Source organism: Coccinella septempunctata, chromosome 3 (assembly GCF_907165205.1).
Source record: "Coccinella septempunctata chromosome 3, icCocSept1.1, whole genome shotgun sequence".
NCBI classification, from domain to species: domain Eukaryota; kingdom Metazoa; phylum Arthropoda; class Insecta; order Coleoptera; family Coccinellidae; genus Coccinella; species Coccinella septempunctata.
This window is the reverse complement of record NC_058191.1, coordinates 1,999,721-2,016,574: the sequence shown is the minus strand read 5'-3', so window position 1 is coordinate 2,016,574 and position 16,854 is coordinate 1,999,721. Positions and strand designations below refer to the sequence as shown.

At 35.9% G+C, this 16,854-nt stretch overlaps 1 protein-coding gene across 4 annotated transcripts in view; it reads right to left on the bottom strand.

Moving 5' to 3' along the window:
• LOC123310223 (fasciclin-2) overlaps positions 1-16,854 on the bottom strand; it is a 405,219-nt gene that overhangs the window by 166,428 nt on the left and 221,937 nt on the right. The window lies entirely within an intron of this gene.

Below are 16,854 nucleotides of genomic sequence, written 5' to 3'. Positions count from 1 at the left end.
ACCCCGTCGAATTGGACGCTGCATAAACAGACACACACCATGCGGAATTAATGGAATCAAAGGGCCCGATCAATTAGCCGGAATGCGCTCGGACGCCCGATTTTGTTGCGTTTTATGCCATTTGAGGTCCTGTTAGGGACGATTAAAAGCGTCGAGGACGACCGTTACGGTCCGATGAATGCCGCCGTTCCGAACGTTATTTATTCTCACGTAGTTTCGATTTGTATCATCGGACTGACGGCCTGTTGTGCTGTCAGATAAATTCGAGCGACACGTGGGCCGTTTCCGCGTATCGGGGTGAATTATGGGGTGGAAAAAGGTGCCGCATGAACGCATCGGCGGTATTTCTATCATTTAAACTAGCGGCGACGTGGGAGAGGTGTTCGTTAAATTGTAAAGGTGGAAAGTCATCATCATTGTTCTTGAGATATTTAGCTTACAGAAATAAATTAATTATTGTTGATCACAATTACACGACTATTCGACGCAGATTTAACATGATGAGTTTGTCCAATCGCAGACAGCTTACGGATGTGTTATTCGCGTGTAAGATCATTAGAGGGCAGTTTTGGGCATCTGAAATTTTCAATTTTATATCTCTCAGGGTTCCAAATGTAGGTTTGAGATCTTTCGGTGCTTTCTATGGCACCGTCAGAAACACTAATTCGGCGCAAAACTCCCCACTCCATAGAGTTATGACGACATGTAATGCCCTTTGTGTGAACGTTGATATTTTTCAAGATCCATTGGTAAGGTTAAAGAAAACTGTCAGGACCGACCTTGAGGCCTCAGATCGATAATTTTATGATTTAATGTCAGCCTGTTTTGTTAATTTTTTTTGGGTTGGTATTTTATGTTAATTTTGCCTTAGATGGTAGGTTCTTGTTATTTTGTGCATGTATGATTTAGGAATTGCCTTTTGTTTGAAACAGTTTGTATATATGTGAATACTGTTTCTGGGCGAATGCCTGTATGTATTTCTATGTGAAATAAATAAATAAATCATACCTGCAGATACGAAGATCACTGAAATTACAAGTTAGTACTTGTATAGGTTAAGTTAAACATAACTATAGTTTAGTATACTGCATTCACATTTATTTTAGCAGTCGGTTGGCCATGAAATAATATTCTCAAGTTTTTGTAACTAGAACGGTGTAAGGTTGGCACTCATGAAATGTCGTTAATGTCATAACGCCGTTGCCACAACTAATATCAATTTTTATTACGAAAATGCCGAGAGTGATTGAAAAGAGACAGGGTTTCAGGAAGTGCTATTTAGAATTCAGGTCCGCTCATTCCAATGGTTATACCCTGATATTGTAAAATCCAAAATACGTCAGACGGTAGCGAACATATTCAATATAAAAGAATTTATATAATGTTTCATCTGAATCTAAACGACTTATATTTCAGCTGAATATTTCCACAATCAGAAAGTATGTGAATGAAGAGGATGACCCAGAATTTTCTTCTATTGAGACACCCAACAAAGTGGTGGCATTTGAGAATTTTATGTTTGAGTGAATTAATGCGAAAAGTTTACTACAGGATTTTCGATGAATGTCATCGTAGAATGAGTTCGTTCCCGAAAATTGATTTTTCTATTTTTCATTTGACTCGTCCTATACATTGTAAATGCCTTAAGGTACCAATAAATACCTAATTATTATTATTATATCAATGCATTAAAATGAACTGCCACAAATACGCGCCAGTTGTCCTGCTAATTGTTTATTCGTGTGAAATTTATGTGCAAAGGTGAAGTTCATCTTTATTGAAACTCCTTTAATTCCTCTTACTTATATTGATGCAAGATGATTTTTGTTGAAGAATTTAACATTCTTGTAATTATTTGTTAATTACTTTGGGGGATACCCATTCCCAACCACAGCAACATATGCATTTCATCTTCGGGTTAATATTTCTGAAATGTACAACTGATGTAACGTATTCAAACTTTAGCCAAAGAAGATAACGAACATTAACTCTCCTCAAGCTAGTGCATATTATGATTTTGTACTGATCTCTTGTATTTTCCATGCAAATAACTGGATTTGGTATGCCGTCAATCAGTTTGTATAAACTTCAATTATGTTCTTTACATATTTTCTGAAAAGATTCGACATTGTGATAAAATACGTAATAACAGAAACTTTTACGTAGAACGGGCAACATAGCGTTGATTTAAAACCCAAAAATGTTTTGACAAGCGGCATAACCCCACATTTTCGTTCTATACAGAGTGAAATGTGTCAAAGTTCCATGGCCAACCGACTGCTGAAATAAAAGTGAATGGAGTATATGTAGGTACTTTAGTTTGTGTTGTATTTGGATAGCGAATGAAATTATTTGAAATACTGTAATTTGTATTATAATTGAAGAGAAGTTTATACGAGAATGTATTGGAAAATTCTTTCCCCGGGTTTCAAGAAGCTTGATCGGGTTGATTGACGAATAGACGTCAATTCGTTTTCAATCGATAATTCAGTCATTATCAATCAGAATATCATTCTAGCATCAAATTATGGTTTTCATATGTCCATTCAATTATTCTCAATTGCTCCTTCTTCAATATATTCAGAAATGAAGAGGTTTCATTCATTTCGTTTAAGTACTCAAGGGACTGTCAAACCGTTGATCGGGCAATCAAAGTTTTATGAAATCCGCTATTAGTCTACTATGAAACCAAACAAAATTTCAATGTCAATATATTTTATTATTCAACATATTCTCCTCTTAATTGGATACATTTATTACAGCGAACCTGCAACGTCTCTAGACGTTCTTATTGAAAAAGGCAAAGACAGAGTACCACGAAATTCTATTCAGAATAGAGGGCCGCTCATTCGAATATAGTGACCCTGACATTCTGAAATCTTCAATATACGGGAATATATTGAAAAACTCTCAGCCTACTATAAAACCAAACAAAATTTCGACGTCAAAATATTTTATTACTCAACATATTCTTCTCTTAATTGAATATATTTATTACAGCGAACCTGCAACGCCCCTAGACCTTTCAAAAAAATATTTCTTCTTGCTCTGCAAACCAGCCCTCCACAACTTTTATTACCTCCTCGCTGGAAGAAAATTTATGCCCTTTTAAACTATTTTTCAGTTGAGGAAAGTCGAACCAAATCTGTTGAATAAGGGGGATGTTCTAGTAATTCAAATCCTAAATCACTAATTTTTTGCATGGCAACATAAGATTTGTGTGCAGGAGCGTTGTCCTGCAAATACAAAACACATTTGGATAACTTTCCGCGTCTTTTTTTTTTAATTTTTCCCGTAGAGTGATCAGTAATGTCGAATAGTTATCTCCGGTTATTGTTCTACCCTATGGCTGCCATACGTCCCGGTACACCGGGACATGTCCCGGTTTGGGGCATTGAGTCCCCGTGTCCCGGTTAGTTGTTCAGTTGTCCCGGTCATTATTTTGGTAGTTATCGTGATTCATATTTCCTTACATATGTTAGTAGAAGTAGAGTAGAGGTAAGCACGTAATCAGCCGACGCCTCCCTGGCAGTCCAACGAAGAAGGGTCTACACTCTACGCAATCGCACACCAATGGCATGTCGCCCACACTCCACGTACGGCGTCGGCGCGGCAGATAATCAGTACATATTCACCATTCAGTCGACAACGTACAGCGCTGCGCAGTTTTACGTAGGATTTGTAATCGTAATAGTCAATATTAAAAAGACGTTATGCCGAAGAGAAAGTGTAGTTTTTCCGCCAAATACACTAAAGAGTGGTCATTCATTAAGAAAGGAAGAAATGACCAGGAAGCTTTGTGTTCAATTTGTGGACTTTATATATCCGTAAGTCATGGCGGTAAATCGAGTGTGAAAGATCATATTCAAAGCAAAAATCACAACTCCAGATTGTCAGTTGCATCAACGTCGAAAGATATATCATCTTTTATGATCAAACAAAATTCGACAGAAGATACTCTGATATGCGCTGCTGAACTGACGACTGCTTATAAAGTTGTGAAGCACCACCAATCGTTTAGTTCCTTAGATTGTTCGACAAAACTGAATGCTATCATGTACCCGGATTCGAGCATCGCAGTGAAACAATCAACTGCCAGAACCAAGGGTACGGCAATAGTTAAAAATATTTTAGCTCCACACTCCATTGAGCAAATCAAAACAGAAATAAAAAATATTCCGTTTTATGGTATTTCAACTGATTCCAGTAATCATAAAGCCGAAAAGATGTTCCCCTTGCTCATACAATATTTTTCAGAAACTGAGGGTTTGAAAACAAAATTATTAAAATTAGACACATTGCCAAATGAATCGTCTGATACAATCATTTCATTCTGCATTAAATCTTTAGAGAATCTAAATATTCCAATACAAAATATTGTGGCTTTCAGCGCGGATAACACGAATGCTAATTTCGGAGGAAAAGAAAGGCGTGGAGTGAATAATGTTTTTTTTAAATTAAAAGAGATTTTGTCCAAAGACATCGAAGGCATCGGTTGTCCTGCGCACATACTTCACAATACTGCTTCCAGTGCCGCCGATATGATGTCCATTGATGTGGAGTCTATTGTCCTCAAAATTTTCAAATATTTTTCGATATTTACTGTAAGGGTAGAACGACTGAAGAGTTTTTGTGAGTATGCAGAAATAACTTATAGCAATATACTCTCTCATTCTAGAAGTCGATGGCTTTCGCTACTTCCAGCTGTCGAACGATTGCTAAAGCTATGGGTGCCATTGAAAGAGTTTTTCGCAGCGGAAGAAAGGGCCCCAAAAGCTATAACCGACTTTTTTGATGATCCTTTATCAGAACTTTATACTCTATTTGTGCACAGTCAAGCATTTCTGATCGAAAAGCAGATTAGTAAGATTGAAAAATCTGTAATAACCATTATTGAAGTAAAAACAGTTCCAGAGGATACTAAAAAACAATTGAATGAAAGATTACTGAATAAATATTTAGGGAACCAAACAAGACAAGTCTATAATAAACTGAAGAATGATGGCACGATGTATACAACGCAATTGGGTAAATTTGATAGTGAAGTCAGAGATTTTTTTACCACAGCCATCCAATATCTCGAACAGTGGACTCGGCCAATGGAAAAATTTTATATATTTGCATGGATGGCTTTAAATGATGTACCTCAATGGAATCAAGTAGAAGAAACTGTCGGATATTTGAATGGAAAAGGTATTCCGCTTGAAGATTCTGTTTATGAAGAATTCATGTATTTGAAATCTTTCATTGACTCAGAAATGTCCGATGAGTGGAAGTCTAAAAATATGCACGATAAATGGATCCTATTTTTCACTAAAACAGAGGAACGGGAAAGAAAGGCAAACCTTTTAAAAATGTGCCAATATCTTTTTGCTATTCCGGGACACAATGCTCATGTGGAACGGGTGTTTTCTATGATATCTTCGCAGTGGACCAAAGATCGAAATGCATTAAATATAAGCACAGTGGAGAGCATCATCCAATGCGTTTATAATTATAAAATGACATGCATAGAATTTTATAATTACGTGCGAAAAGAAAAAAAATTACTTGAGAAAGCCAAAACATCAGATAAATATGAATGGGCAAAGAAAACTGATACCGAGGATCAAGCCTAAGAATAATAAGGTACCTACTTCTTGATTGTTGGGATTTGTTGTTTATTATTTTATTTTCAATGAATATGTCTGAATAAATGTGTCTATTTCAGAGAATGTGGTATAATTTAACCTAGTACCTAGTAAAAAACCAATTCAATAAACGTGCACGTTTCCAGAAGATTAATAATACATTGCATAATAAACAAATAATAAATTAATGACATGTAGACAAACAAGACAACAAACATAAAAATAATAATAATAAAAAAAATCATAAACCTATCGAATGAGTTTTTAATGTTTAGGATTTTAAACCTTTTTTTTTCTTTGTCCCGGTCGATATTCCGACATTTATGGCAGCCCTATTCTACCCTCATCCGAAAAATCAATCATGATTACTCCATGGCAATTCCAAAAAACTGAAGCAAGAACCTTTTCAGCAGAATTTTGGCGACGAAACTTCTTAGGTCTTGGAGAACCAGTCTCTTTTGAAAATTACTCACTGTATACATTTACCATGTTCTTTCCCATCCGAACTCGAGAACAAGAGTCTACTTTTAGCAATACATATGCGGTTTGTCGATTTTCTAAATTGTCAAGAATTTTGTGTCGAAAGCTTCACTTTTCAGCTACAACACCCTGTATTTCAAAAATTAGTCATACGTTTTTTTGTGTCCATTGACACTTTTGCCGGGTATGTCGAATTATCAAAAATTGAGGAAATTTAACCCAACGCAAATTTCCTCTCAAACATGATTAAGATGAACAGGAACCACTCGGCGAAATTGTTGTTTTTTCTGCATTCACCCCCATCCCCTATCCACTGAACTAAACAATGCGACGACCTCGCACTCGATCGGAATTTTCTGGGACTCCCTTCACAATAAAAAACTCGCCCATCATAACTCATCGTTTTTCCTTTTCCGCACAAGTGCGATGCAAAGCAGGAAGCACCCGACAAAGAGTCCATCACTTGACAAATTAGGTGTTCCTTTTCAACATTCACCCTTCCAACAATGCGGGGAGTGCTGAATAACATTTTCCTGCATTAATAGTTTCCTGTGAAAGGGCCACTTATCGCTTCGTGTGTATAGGGAAATGAAAACCACTTTTCGAACGCGTTCACTGACGACGCATTCATGGGGAAGACTTGGAGGAGCTGCGTCTGATAATTCGATTATTTTATATATGGCTAATGTTTCGATACATATTGGAAGTTTCCAAGTCGCACGCAAGTTCGGGGAAGTGGATAGATAATGAGATTTTGAACATTCAGTCGGTGCATACAAAGGATCTTCGAATCATATTAGAGGATGTTGAGAAAGATGTAGCTCCTTTAGCAAGGTTGGGAGATAATGGAAGTTAGATTTTGTTTCGAATAATGGAAGGAGAAATATGTAACATGATAAAAGGAGGCAGTGGCTGGAGACTTTCTAGAGCAACGGTAGTGAAGAGCAGCGCTGGGCCAAATACGAGAATGTATTGATATCTAGTTAGCCTAGACCAGTTCCATGCATAAAAAATATTTCGTAACCATAGCAACGAACAATAACTCATTACAAGTGTCAGTGTGAAGTTTGAGGTCAAAAAGTAAACCAGAGTTACGCAATAAATTGAAAGAAAGAAGATGTCCACCGAAATTGTGAAAATCGAAAAATTGGAGTGTCGAGCCATCATCGAGTATCTGTATTTAAAAGGGTTAAGTGGTAAGCAGATTTACGGAGATATGCTTAATACCCTTGGTGATCAACGTCCTTCGCATGCGACCGTGAAAAATTGGACTGCAAGCTTCAAAAGAGGTAAATTTTCCATTGAAGATGATGACCGATCGGGAAGGCCAGTTTCTGTGTCAGTCCCCGAAAATATCGATGAAGTTCATGACACGATTTTATCAGGCCGTCGAATTGGGCTGCAACAGATATCTAAGGCACTGAATATTTCATACGAACGTGTTGGTCATATAGTTCATGTCGATTTGGACATGAGAGAAATTGCTGCAAAATGAATCGCCAAATGTTTAAATGTTGACCAAAAGCGTGCAAGGGTAGAAGCATCGCGTTCTATCTGTGCTCGATTTAAACTATGTAGACTTCCTAAACCGAATTGTTACTATGGATGAGACTTGGGTACATTTCTACGATCCAGAAACAAAGCAACAATCGATGGAATGGCGACACTCTGGTTCTCCAAGACCTAAGAAGTTTCGTGTCCAAAAATCTGCTGGAAAAGTTTTTGCTTCAGTTCTTTGGGATTGCCATGAAGTAATCATGATTGATTTTTTTGGATAAGGGTAAAACAATAACCGGAGATTACTATTCGACATTACTGACCACTCTACGGGAAAAAATTGAAGAGAAAAGACGAGGAAAGCTATCCAAAGGTGTTTTGTTTTTGCAATACAACGCCCCTGCACACAAATCTCTTGTTGCCGTGCAATAAATTCGTGATTTGGGGTTTGAATTACTAGAACACCCCTCTTATTCATCAGATTTGGTCCATCCGACTATCATCCCTTTCCTCAACTGAAAAAAAGTTTAAAAGGTGGTAAATTTTCTTCCAACGAGGAGGTAATAAAAGCTGTGGAGGTCTGGTTTGCAGAGCAAGGAGAAACATTTTTTTTTGAAAGGTCTAGAGACTTTACAAGTTCGCTGTAATAAATGTATCCAATTAAGAGGAGATTATGTTGAGTAATAAAATATTTTGGCATTGAAATTTTGTTTGGTTCTATAGTAGGCCAAGAATTTTTCAATATATCCTCGTATATCTTCATACAAAATTTGAAAGTTGAATTATTACTTCTCCATAAAAATCTAATGGGCACTCCCGGTGGGACACCCTGTAGAGTATTACAGGGCAGGTTGAAAACTACAATATATCTGCACTTCAGGAAACTTTACAAAAAGAAATTTTCCATATAAATGGTGAAGTGATGTTGACCAATTTAACATTTTTCGACGTTTGCTAAAAAAAAAGTATCTCGGACACTTGGGCCTAATTATGATTAGGTAATAAGTCACAACATGTGCGTTGAATAAACGCTTGTCGTTTTGTTCAATCCCCATTTTTACCTCTCTTAAAAGTAAAATGAACATTATTACTCAAGAGCGGAATTGGCGTCAAAGAGGACCTGAGAAAACTTCAAAAGAGACTACGTCGAAGTGTTACAGATGTAAATAGAGCGCAAATTACTCCGACCACGATCTTATTGCAAAAGTTTCGACCGGAGTGAGTCTTCACACACTCCTCAGGAAGTTGGTTTCAACCGAATTGTCTGAAGTTATTTAATATAATCCAAGCAAACTCGGTCATTTAACCGTGGGGCCCATTAATGCAGTTACTAATTCTGCGGAAAATTTGGCTGCGAAGTAATTTCAGTTGGCCGTTATTGAGGAATGTCACGGTTCCGGGAATTCCTGCAGAATTCAACGCGAAATAATCGATGCGGAACGGGAATTGATCACTTCCGAATTGCGTTATGAACAGTTTAGGCGGTATTGAAGTTAACTAGTTTGGGGTGTCGCATGATGAGCGAGGGCGCTTCGCAATGTTTCAAATTTGAGGCAAATATGTCGAAAACTGTAGGAGCTATAAAGAAAAAAACTTAAAAAAATTAAACTTTTAACGGACTTCAGCTCCGTAACTAAACGTTTGCAGATCTATATTTTTATGAAGGGAGAATATTCTCTTAAAATCATTGCACTGAGTTTCTAAACACTCCTGAGGTTTTCCTGAATACTTTAACCAATTATGTATACGAAATTGCCTCTATACCAGTTCATTTCGAAAAAGAATCGAATTATTTTTGAAAACCGGTCTTCAATAACTAGAAAACGCATTTTGAAGTGTCCTCGGCCAGTAAACTAAAAAATAAATTTTATTATGGGAACTGGGACGGATTGAAAACCAATACAAAACAATAGGTACAAATCAACTTTATTTCAAAGGACCTTCATACATGTAGATACACAACAAAGAGCAAATGAAATGACGTCCAAAATGTTCACTCATCATACAGATTTGACAGCTTCATAAAACTCTGCCAAGGAATAAAGTTCCATATTTGAGAACGAATCTCAATTTATTCTTGAAATTATTTACATCTGTTAAGACCTTCTAAGTATCAGGAAGGGCATATGGGAAAGATGTTTCTCAGTTACTGACAATCTATGCATAGGGTAATGTAGGTTGTTCGATCTGGTAGGATAACTATGATTCGTGGTGTGAATGACAAATGATTCTCTACTAAACACTCAAAAATGTAAAGAGCACATAACGTGAATAACTTTTTCTCCTTGAATACACCTCTAAAAGATTGTCTATACCTCATATGAAACATGATTCTAAAAATTTTCTCCTGCATTTTAAAAACAGAATCTACTGCTGAACTGATTCCCCAAAATATTATTCCATATCTCATGATTGATTCAGCATTAGCCAAATACATTGATCGTAAACTACTTTCATTCAGATATTTGGTACACACTTTTATTGCAAAGCTGATTTTACTCAGTTTGAAAGATAGATACTCAATATGATTATGCCATTTCAGAAATAACTGAATATACAGGGTGTGGCGTAATGAATGGATGATATGGTACCTGCCCGTAGAATATATTGTGGCGGTTCAGAACTAGCTGACCGAGACTTTCAATATTCTCTTCATTCAATTTTTTTCTGGCTTATTCTAAGCTGAAATTTCTCACATTGTCGATGAAATCTTTTTTTCTGAAAAACTCTTCTCCTTTTCATTCTTTCTTTAAAAAAGAGATCATCTGAACATACTCTAGTAAGTGATCAAAATAAACATATTCTGATTTTGTAACATTGATCTAAAACATTTCATATTTTAGCTTGATAAAGGCTACATATTAGCCGAAACGTTGCTGATTGAACAATAAACTGCATATATGTTCCTATGACCGTCATTCGCCACCCTTAGTGAAATATATTGGAACGAAATACCAAATTGACGAATACAATATATTCATGAAATGAATTGATAGAATGCTAGTGATCTCATCGATTTTTGAGCAGTGTATTATCTATACTAATGAATATAAGAACAGTACGTTATTTGGCCTACATATACGAGGATATATTGAAAAATTCTTAGCCTTCCATAGAGCCAAACAAAATTTCACTGTCAAAATATTGTATTACTCAACATATCCTCCTCTTAATTGGATACATTTATTACAGCTAACCTGCAACGTCTCTAGACCTATCAAAAAAAAAATATTTCTTCTTGCTCTGCAAACCAGACCTCCACATCTTTTATTACCTTCTCGTTGGAAGAAAATTTAAGACCTTTCAAACTTTTTTTCAGTTGAGGAAAGAGATGATAGTCGGATGGAGCCAAATCTGGTGATAAGGGTAGTGTTCTAGTAATTCAAACTCTAAATCATAAATTTATTGCAATGCAACATGAGATTTGTATTTAGGGGCGTTGTCCTGCAAAAACAATAGCTTTCCGCGTCTTTTCTCATTAATTTTTTCCCGTAGAGTGGTCAGTAATGTCGAATAATAATCACCGGTTATTGTTCTACCCTTATCGAAAAAATCAATCATAATTACTCCATGGCAATATCAAAAAACTGAAGCAAGAACTTTTCCAGCAGATTTTTGGACACGAAATTTCTTAGGACTTCAAGAACCAGAGTGTCGTCATTCCATCGATTGTTGCTTTGTTTCTGTATCGTAGAAATGTCTCATCTATAGTAACAATTCGGTTTAAGAACTCTACATCGTTTTCAAATCGACCACAGATCGAACGCAATACTTCTACTCTTGCACGCTTTTGGTCAACATTCAAACATTTGGGGATCCATTTTGCAGCAATTTTTCTCATGTCCAAATTTACGTGAACTATATGATGAACGCGTTCGTATGAAATATTCAGTGCAGATATCCGTTTTAGCCCAATTCGACGGTCTGATAAAATCATTTCATGAAGAGCATCGATATTTTCGGGGACTGACACAGAAACTGGCCTTCCCGATCGGTCATCATCTTCAATGGAAAATTTACCTCTTTTGAACCTTGCAGTCCAATTTTTCACGGTCGCGTACGAAGGACATTGATCACCAAGGGTAATAAGCATATCTTCGTAAATCTGCTTCCCTCTTAACCCTTTTAAATACAGATACTTGATGATGGCTCGATACTCCAATTTTTCGATTTTCACAGTTTCGGTGAACATCTTCTTTATTGCGTAAATCTGGTTTACTATTTTGGCCTCAAACTCCACACTGACACTTGTAATGAGTTATTGTTCGTTGCTATGGTAACGCAATATTGAACTGGTCTAGACTAACTAGATATCAATATCTACATCCTCGTACATAATATGTGACATATTCTTGAGACCTCAAAATTATTCGAAATAATGAAAGTTTGGACATAATCATGTACCTATTGCACATATCAGTTTCAAAGTTATTTTCTCTCCATAAAGTATTTTTACAGATACCTTTACCTATTTACCCTCGATTTGGACCCTCACGAAAAATAAATCATCCCACTCGAGTTCACCCTCCCTAAATTATGAGATAAACCTCCAAACGGGCAAAAAAAGAAAAAAACTACGTCACTACGTGATGTCCGGTTTTTTGCGACATACCTCTGGGATATGATTTCTCTTTTGAAGTCTCCGAATAAAGGAAATTACGTTATCTGATTTCCCGACTCCTCGGATGGAGATTGGGAGTTTTTCTCACGACTGAGGGATAGATAGTTGGGGATCGGATTTAAGACGTGGGCGACCTTTTTGCTGGCATTTTTGGATTGATTCTGCGGGAGATCTTGGACCCCATGCTGATAGAATGAAGGACAGGTCCGAGGACCTGAAAAAACCAATATGCGTTGCATATAGAATATGGTGGTGTGATGTAAATGTATATTATGTAAATTCCGATTCCTGAAATATATAAGGTTCTTATAAAGGCGTTTGTGAACAAATGCGAAGGATTCCTCGATGAAAATAAGCAGGGGTAGTTCCTATAAATTTTTTTCAAAATCGACCTCCCTTCCAAGATAGAGCCTTTGAAAGGCGATGACGCGTTGACAGTTTTTAATTTTTTTAACGGATTGTAAAAAACAATGAGTCATAAAACTATACATAATATAAAGCACTAAGTAAATGTTTCTCACACAATTTTTTTGGATCTCATAACTTTATTAGTAGGGGTTGAAAATAACAACCCCTTATGATTTTCCTTCAAAAATTGTTTTCGTGGGATAGATTTTCGAAAAAATCTCTTATGGTTTCCCCTTCAATTCTAAAGAAAAAAAATCTCTTGCAAAATTTCGATGCAGTCGATATTTTTCTCGGAATAATTAAAAACAACCAAGCAGTTCTGATCACTGTTCATTCCATTTCTTCGTATAAGTGTTCCATAGAATGACTACATCCCGCTAAAATACATGCATCAACTCTCTGCCTCATAGACCTTCGTCTACTGCTTGTAAGTTTTTATTTATTCCGAGAAAAGTATCGACTGTATCGAAATTTTGCAAGGGACTTTTTTTCTACAGAATTGAAGGGGAAACCATAAGAGAATTTTATTTTTCGAAAATCTATCCCACAAAAACAATTTTTGAAGGAAAATCATAAGAGGTTGTTTTTTTCGAGCTCTACTAATAAAGTTATGGGACCTGAAAAATTGTGTGAGTAACATCTACTTAGTGCTTCATGTTATGTTTAGATTTATGACTCAGTGTTCTTTTTGGAACCCGAAAAAAAAATTTAAAAAATGTCAACTCGTCATCGCCTTCCCAAGGCTGTATCTTGGAAGGAAGGACGATTTTGAAAAAAATTTATAGGAACTACCCCTGCTTTTTTCATCGAGGTATAATCTCCCTAAAGCCGGGTCCAGACTATGTAACAAAACATGTTATTAACAAAGTTATACAACAAATGTGTTATACAACTTTATTATATAACTTGTTATAAAATAGCAGAGACATCCAGACTATGTAACAAAATAAAACTAATCATCTGTGGTATTGAAAATGTCCTCAAACGTAGAGGATGTCATTTTGGCAGCAGCAGCGTGCATGATTTTATGTAGACGACGAGTGGAATAACTCTTTTGAAGGATCTAGCAATGCATGACATAGACCCATTGACAGGGGACATTAAATGTGATGGTAGTTTCAAAAATTTCCTAAGGATGACAAGTTGTGATTTCGAATACCTGATAAATCAAATCGGCCATAAATCAGGCAAAAAAGACACGATATTTCGAGATGCAATACCAGTAAAAGAAAGATTGGGGGTTGCAGTAAATGTTTAATAACACAAGTGTGGACAAGTTGCGGCGTGTTCTATAACAAAGTTATATTACTTTCTTTGATCTTTACCGACACCCAACGGATAACATAAAATTTGCTATATAGCAAGAAAAATGTTGTTTAACATTGTGTTATATAACTTTTTCACTTGAATTTCTCTAACAAGTTATATAACTTTGCTATTAAACATGTTTTGTTACATAGTCTGGACCCGGCTTTAGTCCTTCGCATTTCTTTACAGACACCCTTTATATTTCAGGCGAAAATACACTGAGCTGCACTCGTTTAGCAAGTGTAATATGAACTATGTCCGCCATTTTCATTGCTATACTAGAATTTGTTCGTGATAAAATTGTATAGCACTGAAAAATTCAAATTAATTACACGCCATCCGCTTAACACTACACTACTGACTTCGAAGGAAGTGTAGTTCAGAATGAAATGAGGTTATGGACAAATTTCGAAAATATATCGAACAATATCAGGGAAGAACGGACCTTCTTATTCTTAGACAGGGTGAGTTTGACTCGTACAAATATTCTAAAAGTGGATTCTTGAGGTCAAAAGAAATACTTTTTTTCTCTTACAATTTTTTCCGAATCAGCTCAGTTTAAGAGTTACAGGCTGTTGAAAATTCATAAAAAATGTTATTTTTAGTCCTTACAAACGGTTTAATTCAATGAAATGAATTTCGGAAGATACTTTTTCATTTATCTGATGAATCTTTTTCGAACACAAGATATCACCCACGTCTTCCAGTTTTCTCATTATGACCATTACGTACCATAAGAATACAAAAAATTCAAAGAATCCAACGTTTGAAACTGAGTTGTCACTATCTAATAAATATTTGAACGTTTAGTGAAATAAAGTATTGATGAAAGAGGCAATGTGGAATTTATCTCGAGAACATTAGTCATATTCGACACATTTCAAAGAAATATAACAGTTATGTTGTTAATTAATAAACTAATCACAAAAGTAAGTACTCTTCCACTCCTTTACCTGTCATTTCGTAATCGATGGAAATTTCGAAGCGAAATTTCAGGATTTGATAGTACTCGATGATATGTTCAACATGAGGTATCGCAACACCCCTCAACCTTATTAAAAATCAAGAGGTTGTGCTCACCCCCGTTAGGGAGTTGCAGAATCAGAAATTGACGAGTCCGAGCGATATTCCACATTTTCATTTCAATGTCGAAAAATCGAGGTGTAAAGTTTTCGTTGGACCACACTGAACAGGGTGGGCAAAATTCGTTGTCCACTGAAGGGATCTCGAGAACTATAGCAGCTGGAAGAAAACGGATGACACATTCTCGAGCTCTTTTTTCCTGACTATTCCAAATCTGAAAACATATCCAGCCTAACGTTCATAGGTGTTGAGTTATGAAAATTGAGAAATTGTCATTTTCAATGAAGCTGAATAACTCGCTTATTTGAACTCGCATTCGAAATCCGTTGTTACATGCTACAGGCACTATGCGGAATTCGAATATGATATCAAGAAATTTTTTGATCCAGTCATTTTCGAGACACAACAGGGATTTCTGATTTTTCAAATGTTGAAAATGCATTATGGTTTGTGAACTCCACATAGTCCTATGTGAACTCAACCTTCTGTGATAGGAATCACCGACTGTCGAATAATTATTTCTTTTATATATCGATATGGAGATCGATATCCTTCAAAAGAGAGTAAAAGACTTTCGTCTGATTATTAAAGAAGAAAATTTATTCAATTATCGTTTTTCTATTCATGAAAGAAACTTAAAGAGTCAGTAATAGAAATAAAAAACGATAACTATCTATAATATAATTATAATTTTGCAAAAGTAAGATGATGAAAAATAGGTACTTCTGTCAACGGTAGTATTCGAATTGTGAACCATCGTAAAATAAGCATGTCAAACATCGCGAGAACAAACGATGGCAAATTAATCATCGAAATATTTATTTTTCAATCCGTGATTCTAATCATAGAGGCTCAGGTTCACAAAATACATATAAGGCATATTCAACGGTTGCTATGGTAAGCCAGCCAACTTATAATTCAACAGAGAATCGAAAAGTAGGAAAAAGTATTGAATTCTTTTCTTATGTTATATTCATGTGAATAGCGACAAATGATGCATTTTTGAAATCAGCAAAAGATTGTAGCAAGATGGAAGAACTTTCATTTATACATAGTTTACATTTGAAAAATCAAGAATCCCTGCCGTATCTCGAAAATGACTGGATCAAAAAATTTACTAATATCATATTCGAATTCCTCATAACAAAGTGCCTATAGAATGTAAAAACGGATTTCGAATACGAGTTCAAATAAGCGAGTTATTCAGCTTCTTTGAAAATGACAATTTCTCAATTTTCGTTCATAACTCAAAATCTATGAACGTTAGGCTGGATCTGTTTTCAGATTTGGAATAGTCAGGAAAAAAGAGCTCGAGAATGTGTCACCCGTTTTCTTCTAGCTGCTATAGTTCTCGAGATCCTTTAGTAGACAACGAATTTTGCCCAGCCTGTACAGGGTGGGCAAATTTCGATATTTTAGCACTACAAATTTTAAACCAGAGGAGATATACAAAATCTGATACCCCATTCTCGTTCTTTTTTCTGGGAAACTAACAAAAGTAGTAGTCATTTTTGGCCACCTTCTTTTGTTTTCGAGTTATAAGCGAAAATTGGAAAAATGGCGATTTCGAAATAAATTTATATCTCCGCTATAACTGATGATAGAGCTCTGAAATTGAAACATTATACACACAAAAATGACTACTACTTTAGTTAGTTTCTCAGAAAAAGAGAACGAGAATGGGGTATCAGATTTTGTCTATCTCCACTGGTTTAAAAGCTGTAGTGCTAAAACATCGAAATTTGCCCACCCTGTACAAAAAAAAGGTCTACAAAATGCTTCTGGAAACGGAACCCATATAGCGTCGAGGAATTTTTTAACCTTCCT